The following is a 10,131-nucleotide window of genomic DNA, read 5'->3' on the forward strand; positions in this document are numbered from 1 at the left end:
CATTTTATATTTAAAACTTTCTGTGCACTTAAACTTTTTCTTATTTCAAAATTCAAGATAGGTACCCAAAATTTCTATCCAGAAATTTATTGAGAAAAATGATTGTATGGTCTAAATTAAACTATTGTTTGGTGGAGTTCACAAATAAAATCAATCTCAGTCCAACATTAATTTTTTTGGACAAATTTCTGGATAAAAAATTTAAAAACCTAACATTAATTGCTATTCTTTCAAGTGTTGCCCACACAATATTCTAAATGAATTTTAATCATACAATACACTTTTTGTGTTCTTTTAAAGTTCTACCTTCTATGGACTTAGCATTATTCCACATTATTGATTTTTTTTTTTTTAGATGGCCACATTATTGATTGAAGTTAGTTGGCATTATTGTAACCATAAAGCACATGTATTTGTTTGTGCAAAGCTGTGGGTTTGGGAAATTGAGTTTGAGGGGTGTAAATGTTACCCCATAGGTTGATTTAGGCTTCCACAGATGTATTAAGATAGTGTGCTTATATATTTATTTTTGGTTTAGCATAACCAAAAAAAAAATCAAAAAGTCACTATCCTATTTAAGTCACATTATCTTATTTAAGTCACATCATTTCTCTACTAGATCACTTCAAACCCAACCCATATCCAACCTATATTTCATAAAAAGTCAAAAAGTGCACTTATTTAGTTTGTTCTAAATGTAAATGTGAATAGCGGATATATTTACTAGCATAAAGTTTATAATATTATAAAATCAAATGGGTCCTGTGATGAAAGGAACACATATTTTGTATTGCATATGTGATGTGAAATTAATGAAATGGGTTCCATGACTTTCTATCAACTTGTCTATGCCATGTTCCACTGGAAAATGATATTTGTTAGTGCTAGTATTTGACCACTGCATTTACTTTCAATGTAAAACTCATCATATTTGGGAAAAAAAAAAAAAAAATTAAAAAATCATGATAAATCAAAATCATAATGTGAAAATTACAATTAAATATTTTTACAGTTTTCTACTTGATTTTTCCCATTACTTTAATTCGCTCTCACACATTTTAAAATAAAGAGTAAATTACAAATACACCCCCTGAGCTTTGCTTAAAATACGAAATGTTCTATGTAGTTTGAAAAATTATAAATATCTCCCTATTAGAATTTTTTATTTAACAGAATTAATTGAAAAAGTAAAATTTCTAACTGTTCACCTATACAATAGTAAAATTATCTGAATTATTAATTGAAATAAAATTTAACATTATTAAAAACTGTTAATTAACTTGATGATTTATTAATAAAATGATCTATTTGTTATGAAATTAGAAACTTCAGGAGGCATAATGTAATTTTTAGAATCACAGGGAGTAATTTGTAATTTAAGTAAATCTCGGAGGGTGTGTTTGTAATTTATCCTAAAATAAATTAATGCTACTATAACTAAATTTTTATACCAAAAGTTATATAAATGATATGTCGTCAATATATTGGCTTAATATTTGAAAGCGGAGGCTATGACAATGATATAGATATAACACATCTCATTAGATATACATTTTTTTTTTTGGGTATGAAAATTTGATCATAAGAACATTATGTATGTATATATATATATATATATTGGTGGTACTCATGTTGAAAAGATTTTTTGGAGGACTAAGATAGTTTTAGTTCACTAGAATAAAAGTAGAATTAAATAAAACGATTGTTCAATAGCTTTTATATAGAATGATTATTCATATTTTTCATATATTATTTAATGAATCAAATGTGAAAAATATGATAAATGATTATTCTATTTCACTTTCATTTGACTGAACTAAACACTAATCTTGCTAGAATGTAGTGCTATAAACATTTATATCCCCATTGCAATTTGCAAGCTTTATCAAAAGCAGCAACATTTCTTTGTGAACAAATTGGACAATGTTGGTTTTCTTTTATTGAGACTATGTTTTGGATCATGTTCTTTTCCTTCTGTAAATTCCTTTCCAAAAATACTAGATCCAAACACAAACTTAAATGCACAATGAGAGAAGTCAAAAGTAAAAACCATGTTAGTTGCTAAAAACTTTTGATATAGTTAGTTTCTATTTTGTATAGTTTCATTCCTAGCATGTGAAGCATTATTCCTTTAAAAGGAAGTCTTTTAGTATTGTAAGCTATGATAGCATCAACATTATATGAACTAGCTAGAAGATGAGGCCATTCTAGCTTCTGGTGGTGTCCGAAGCATGGCAGTGGTGAAATTGGGCAGCGGTGATGAGGATGGCGGGCTTTGAAGTAGATCTTGCTTAGTTTGATGCAAATCTTACTTTCCAGACCACATCTTTAAGAAGATTGGTGACTTTTCTTATATCGTAGTTGGTTTTTTTGGTGAATTTGTTGTTTTTAGTTTTTGTTTTTTTCATTTTGTTACATGGTTTGTATAGCCCTTTGGGGTCTCACATTTTTCTGCAGTGTTCAAAGGTGTGGAAGGTGTTGGACAATCTTCACTGTATTTAAAAGGATTTAATTCTGTTGTGTACAAAACAACAACAAGAATAAAAGAAATAGAGTAAAGGAGAGAATATGTTTGATTACAAAAATCAAACTCGAAATAAAAATAAATAAATAAAAAACAAAACAGATTTTATCTTGTTACAAAAACAAAATTAAAATCTGAATAAATAAACAAATAAAAACAACACTGAAAGTAATTAAATAACTTACTTGATTTAATTTATTCGAATTATTTTTCTGATCAAGTCCAGTGTTTAACACTGTGTCCTTAAGACAGATTCGTCCTCTCCACGGTGCTTTCAGAATTCGGACGTCTATCTCCCAGGATGAAATGATCTACCACAAACAATAGCAGCACTACTAACTGTTTGCCTTACGAACACACTAAGTGTTTACACTCTTTCTTTTGAAAATAAAATGCAGCAAGATGAAGAATAGAATTAACAGAGGTGAAATACGAAATTTCTGAATGCAAAACATCAAATGAGGGTGGTCCTATTTATAGATGTGAAGGTGGCTCTTGGATTTGAAATAAACAGGTATGTAGCTCTTGGTTTTGAATTGAACAGGTATCATACCTGTTGGGTTTTGAATTCAAACAGATAGTAAAACGGGAAGGGCCCTGTTTGGGTGTGCATTAATTCCAAAACAGTTTATTTCTGTTTGAAACCGGAAAGGGCCCTGTTTGGATGAACAAAAAATCCAAACTAATTTGAATTCTGGATTTTATTTTAATAAAAAATAAAATTAAATTCAAATGTTTTTGGCCCAAAAAGATTAGAAGCCCAACCCAACCACACACCACGCACCCGCGCCCAGGCCCAGCCCGCCTGACCGGGTGGACGGCGGTGCGCGCGTGTGGTGATTTTTGGGTCCAATGGGTCTAGCCCATTTTGCCCATAACCTCTCCCTCTAAAACACTTGGGTACCCCTTGGGGCACACCCCAAGTATCTCACCCTAAGCCTTATAAACCCTTTCAAAACCTCCCACCAAATCAATGTGGGACAAGCCAATTTACAACCTTAAGGAATTTCCACCAAAACTCCATTTCCATGGAGCACACTTTGGCTTCAATTTCCCATTCACTCGGTAATGGTTTTGAGCAACCAAATATACCACGTGAATCACAACGCGGCATAGAACGCGTTACCACTTTGACCCGAGTAAATCGACACTCGGGGCCCACCTAAAAAATAGACCGAACTTAGGAAAAATTAACCATTTCCAACAGAAGGTTGGGGCAATTTTGCTGCAATGGTGGGAATTTTGTTGGGCTATACCTGATACAATTGAAGGAGTGTTGTTTTGGCAGATGGGAACAAAACTTTAAAAATCAATAAGAAAGATCTGGAGACTTGTACCAGTAGCAGTGTTGTGGTCAACTTGGAGGTTGAGAAATGATGTAATCTTCAATTGTCATCAGCCAAATATGGAAGAGCTTGGTGAATTAGTGAAAGTGAGGGTTGGATTGTGGGCTAAATCAATTATGTCTACTGTCCCCAATTCAGTTCATGACATTGTGGACAATATGTATTAAGTTAGGAGATGTCTATGAGGTGGTTGGCTTGGAGTTGGTTTTTCCTTGCTTATGTTCTGATTCGTTACTCACCAGCTTTGGGTTTGGTGTTGTGTTGTTTGTGCTTGCTTCTTGAAGCCATCCTAGTTGGTTTTGGAAGTTTAGCTTAGATAATGTATGCACTTTTCTTATTTTGTGTTGAATCTTTCTCATCAACAAAGGTCTCTTCTTTTTTGTTGATAAAAAAAAATAAAAAAAAATAAAAAATGATGTTATTTTTAATATAAATATTTTCTGTATTTTCAAAAAAAAAAAAAAAAAAAAAATTGGGGCATTTCTTGAAATACATAGTGATTTCAAGTCTTTATTAGCATCAATGATAGTGACATAGTCCTTTTTATTTTTGCATTAATAGTATAATTCTATATATACATGTTTTCAACTATATGTATAGTAAATTAAATATAGGTACATAATTTTTACATGCTTTCTAAATTCATTTAAATTCACATCTAGAGCATACGGGTACGTAGATTGCTATGATTTTGTAGAAAGCAACAACACTACAATATTCCAGGTCAAATAGTTCAACAAAGAAGGAAATTTCTAACTACCTTACTTGAAAAAGAACATTAGGCACAAATGACATGGCAAATGTTGATTAGATTGATGTACCAAAAAAAAAATGTTGATTAGATTGATAAAGACACATTTTTGCATTTTAGACCATCAAATGCACTTTAAACATAAAAATATTCGAGGAATGTTCATTACTTTGATGAAGACGTCAAATGACTACTAATGCAATAAATTGATCATTAGAAAAACTTGTTGATTGTTAATGTAGAATTTGAACGTTGGAATAATGCAATGACTTGTGATTGAAGAACATAAGGAATCTCGTTGGACAAAAAAATTTAATAGTTGCGAAGGTTAATATGAGCAATTAGTCACATAGTACACTTTGTTAAATCAAATGTCATTATATGTGTCACATGCATCCAAAACAACATGCTTAAACAATTGTCTGAGAGAATAAAATTCGTAATTGTACATTCATGGTATGAACACCAAGCTACGTGATGATGATTGCATTGATAATGACACCTTAATTTCTCTTAGGAAATCTACTTTCGCTAAATGCAAACAGGAAATATTAAGCGCAATACCAATAAAACACCGATCATCAACGTCATAGATCCATCATTTGTCAAAACCAATATATATACTGCCAATTATGAAGGTGTCCTAAAGACTGGATTTTTTTTTTCCCCATGTAGCATGTTGTTCTTTCTCTTCTTCGTAGTCATGAGATTTAAACAAGTTCAAGTGGACTTTAATTATTGAAGTAGCATTACAACATAACAGTAGTCAGAAGCCAACCAATTAGGACTAATTTAGTTAGTCACCATAACTTTCCTAAGGGTGACCTTAGTCCTAAAAGGGAGGTCATGAGTTTAATTCTCCCTTAAAAAAAGTGGAATTAGGAGGTAAGCACTAAGGAAGCTAACTCCCACAAATGCTAATCTAACTTACTAACAAATTGATTTTTGTTGATCAAAAAAAAAAAAAAAAAAAAAAGTTAGAATCCCAAGTGGTTAGCCTAGTAGATGCAGATTGGGACTTGAGGGGTGTGCTCCCTCCAAGTCTTAGGCTCAACTCACATTAGGTGCTATATCAACTCTTTGAGGCCACGCTTGCAGGTTTTGCTCAAGATTTGCCCAATCCACATAGAGGAGGTGCTTTGTGTAGGTCCCAAGATTAGTCGATGTGCACATAAATTAACCTGAATACCTAGTCATCAAAAAAAAAAAAAAAAAACAAAATAAATAAATAAATAAATAAATATCAAATGCATTGCATTATCTCTACATCACATTTTTTTTTTGGCTCGTTAGTTAATTTCGGAAGAAAATTAATATCTCATAACAATATCAATTTATTTTTATCTCTCCATAAAGATGGAATTCAATTGAGTAGGTAAGCATACACTTCAATTGTAATTTATAAGGAAAATGTAATTGGAGCTTTCAAGTGTTCACTAGAAGTTCCTCATTTTGGATCATCAAAACCCATGTGGCCGGTGTAGATTCATTAGGCTCTAGGCCAAGGCATTTGCATCATCCATCAAGATCATAAAGACTAAAATGACTTGCAATGGGGACTGCCCAAGTGGTAGGTTTATCATCATCAATATACTTCATTTCCAATAATAAGTTCTCTCAATTTTCAATTTTATAGGATACAAAACACACTATTATACTATATTATTTTCTTCTTGTTAGGTGAGAAAACAAATCGTGGCATTTGATGGAAATTTAATTAGCCATAGGAGTTTGGTAGCTTTATCTTTCATAAGAATGCTCTGAAGAGTCTATTTTGAACCCTTTTTTCTTTTTTCTTTCCTTTTTTTCCCCAACAGTTAATCTCTTTTAATAATGTGCATTATGCTGGGACCAATTTTGTCCAATTAGGGGTCCAACAAAATCAAAGTGTTTGATCTACTACAATCCATCAATCACTAAAATGTTGTATAACTTGTTGCTATACAAAATATAGACCCACAAAACACATAAAGAGAGAAGACACAAGGAGAAGATTTTTTGAATTAGATGTGTAGTTTTAACTACCAATATTAGGATATGTATGATATCGGTAATACAGTCATATATTATAGCTAATATATCAATAAATAACAATATTGAAAGTCAAAAATTCTATCACATATTAACCAATATGATACATAAAGGCAAATATTTAAAGTTGTGGATAAGTAGCCCATAATTATGACACATACAATGATGCACCTATAGAAATAATAAAGAATCAATATATATATATATACAGAAAAATATGTCAATTAGATTAGGGCATGAGATTTTACATCCCTACACTCTTGTCCATTCCTAATATACTCTCATACGCTTATTTCTCATGATTCTCACCAAATTATGTAATTAGAAGTGCATTTAAATATCTAGAGACGAAAATTTTAAAAACAAAAGGCTTGGACCACTACAGGAAATGCCACTTTTGGCGACCAAAATATTGGTCGCCAAAAGCCCCATTTTTGGTCGTCGAAACAAATTAGCGACTAATATTTTTTGTCGCCAAAGTCGTCGCCTATAGCCTGTCGGTGATAGTATTGGCGACTAACCTATTTTTGGTCGCTGAAAGTGAACGTTTTGGCTACTAAACTCTGGTTAGTCGGCAAAGGTTATCTTTTGGCGACTAAAATATTAGTCGCCAAAAGTGAACATTCGGCTACCAAACTCTGAGTAGTCGGGAAAGGGTATATTTTGGCGACTAAATATTTAGTCGCCAAAAGTGTTCAAATAAAATAAATTAAATTTTCAGCGACTAAAACTTTTTGTCGGGAATAAGTTTTAGTCACAACATTACTACATTTAGGGACTAAAGAATTTAGTCGCCAAAAATATTATTTTTCATTTTATTAAACTTTTGACTACTAACCATTTAGTCACTAAAAGTTCTACCTTAGGCGTGGTGACTTTTGCCGACTAAAACTGTTCGTAGCCAAAAACCTATTAAGATTCATTTCTTTACTTTTTGCCACCAAAAGTTTTAGTCGTCAAATGATACCCTTTTTTCCATGACTAAAAAATTTAGTAGCCAATAGTTTATTTCTCTCATTCTCAAATTTTTTAGCTACTAATTATTTGGTGGCAAAAACGTTTTGGGTTATGTTTTTGCTACTAAATTATTAGTAGCCAAAACTTTTGATTACCTATTTGGCTACCAAAACATTTGGTGGCCAAATAATTTTTTGTTTTTTTTTTAAAAAAAAAAAAATTGTAAACGACCTGTATTCATTTATATTACATGTACCCTGTATAAACAATATAATCCATCAACACTAAAATATATTATCAACCATTAAAGCATTCAACATAATACATGAATAACCATGATTTAAATCCATACATAATACATGAATAACCAACGTCAATAATTTAAATTACAACCTGTACCATGTATAAACAATATAATCCATCAACACTAAAATATATTAGGGTCAATAATCCATACATAATCCATACAAATTCCATACACTCCAAGTCTAATCCAACGTCAATAATTTAAATCCATACATAATACATGAATAACCAAATTAATTTGTTCGAACCACTATTTATACAAATAGAGGTATAAAAACAGTGCCCTCCCGTAATTGTCAAAAAATTATATATCCACATTTGTATGTCCAAAATCATCTGAAAAAAAATAAAATTTATTAGTTGGGTGCCTATAAAATGTTAAGAAGGCTTAAAAGCTTTCCCTGTTAATGACATAGATATTCTTACATATAACACTTCTATGTTGAGATATCAGTTCCGCAAATTAACTCTACATTTTAGTTAAAATAAGGAGAGAAAGAATTTATAAAATTAAATGTCTCAGAGAAACAATAGAAAAATAATGATATTCACACAACACTTTTAGAAAAGGGCCACCATATATGTGACCACACTCAAATGTCTACCAACTTCCTTTATTAAATAATCAAATATAGGATATATTATGGCAGAATGATCTATAATCACCGAGAGCTTCAAATTCTTACCATAACACAACACAATAATCTGCTACCCTCTCAATCAAGAAAGCAAAAGGATTTAATTACTTATGACAAATAGATTTTACGTGGAGCCTTCTATAAACATATCCATTACCTTCCCACTTCTTAACTTCAAGCACTTAAAGCAAACCAGGCTCAACAACCGCTTTAGTTCGCTCACATGGGAAGGATGATATACTGGAATTGGTAATTCTATATACCCAAAGTGACCTGAAAGGTAAAAAAATGAACAAAACTTTAGCAATACTTCAATGTGTCCAGCGGTCATGACCATTCAAACTTCTCAGTGTAATCAGAAAATAAAAAGGATTAAAACATGAAAAATACCTTCGCATGTCCCGGGTTCCGCAGCACCACATGATTCACATTTTCCAGATTCAAGCGGCAAACTAAGGAACGGATTTGAAAGTTGACTAGCATGGCTTATAGGGAAATCACTATTGGATGATGTGCACTAACAAAAAAATAAATAAAAGGAATCATACCAACTTATTCAACCAGAATGGTCACAAGATCCAAAGTTGCACTTAATCAAATGCCAATTGTAGGACAATTTGTTCGGAAGGAGGTTTACATCCATCACAAGATCTAAAATAAGTCTGGAACAATATTAGGACTCAAATCTTCTAGGGCCCAGTTTTTTTTTTTAAGAATTTTTAAAACTATAAATGAAAAAACACATCTGAGAATTGTTTTAGTTTCAAAAAAAAAGACAACAATTTTCAATTTCAAAATCTGAAGAAAAAATATTATTTTCAAAACAATTTTTCATTCCCTATCCCCTGCGTACCTCCTCCCTCCACTCACTGAACATTTTTTCTTAATCTCATTTTATATTTTTAAAAACATATGTATGATATACCAAATATTGTTTTTTATTTTGTTTTATGCAAAAACAAAGACAAAAGAACAAAAACATGGATAGACAGAAAACAGGGCATTACCAAGCCCCACCCTAACAACATGAGTTTCAAAAACAGGATAAGATAGGAATTCTTTATTCAAACTGAAAAGAAAAGAAAAGAAAAGAAAAGAAAAGAAAAGAAGCAAAAAAAAGGATTCAAAATTCCTAGTGATAATCAAACAATTCCACTAACCCCTTTTATAAAACTGAATTATGCAAGCTGAACAAATAACGCCAAAAAAGAGATTATGCTTACAATTTCCTGACAAGTAGCCAAACCAAACTTGATTCCAGCTATGGCATGAAACCATGAATAGAGATTGCTGCAAAATTTAATGACATTCAAAATTCAATCAAGCAATGCAAGCCAACTGGAACCAAACATATAATGTGTATGACTAGAAAATTAACAGTAAGCATTAATAGTCAGAGGAGACTATGCATCAGTAAGTTTTTTTTTTTTTATTAAAAAATACAAATCCTTTTCCTCCTTGATTAGTTCACTAGTATTATAATACATAATAACACTCCTTGTACAGATCAAAACATGGACTCCATTCCACAGGTAAATCCAAATTGAATGATACATAAAGCACTTCGCATATTACCTT

The 10,131-nt window shown here is 31.5% G+C and overlaps 1 long non-coding RNA gene across 1 annotated transcript; it reads right to left on the reverse strand.

Annotated features, from left to right (window-relative positions):
• Nucleotides 1–8,508: 8,508 nt before the first annotated feature.
• LOC145823412 (uncharacterized) lies at nt 8,509–9,849 on the reverse strand. Its single transcript, XR_014365698.1, has 3 exons — nt 9,777–9,849; nt 8,944–9,070; nt 8,509–8,826 (listed from the first exon to the last, which is right to left on the reverse strand). It is a non-coding gene; the product is annotated as an uncharacterized LOC145823412 (long non-coding RNA).
• Nucleotides 9,850–10,131: the final 282 nt, after the last annotated feature.

The sequence above is a fragment of the Camellia sinensis genome, chromosome 4 (genome assembly GCF_055761805.1).
Source record: "Camellia sinensis isolate YWXY chromosome 4, ASM5576180v1, whole genome shotgun sequence".
Classification (NCBI taxonomy): Eukaryota; Viridiplantae; Streptophyta; class Magnoliopsida; order Ericales; family Theaceae; genus Camellia; species Camellia sinensis.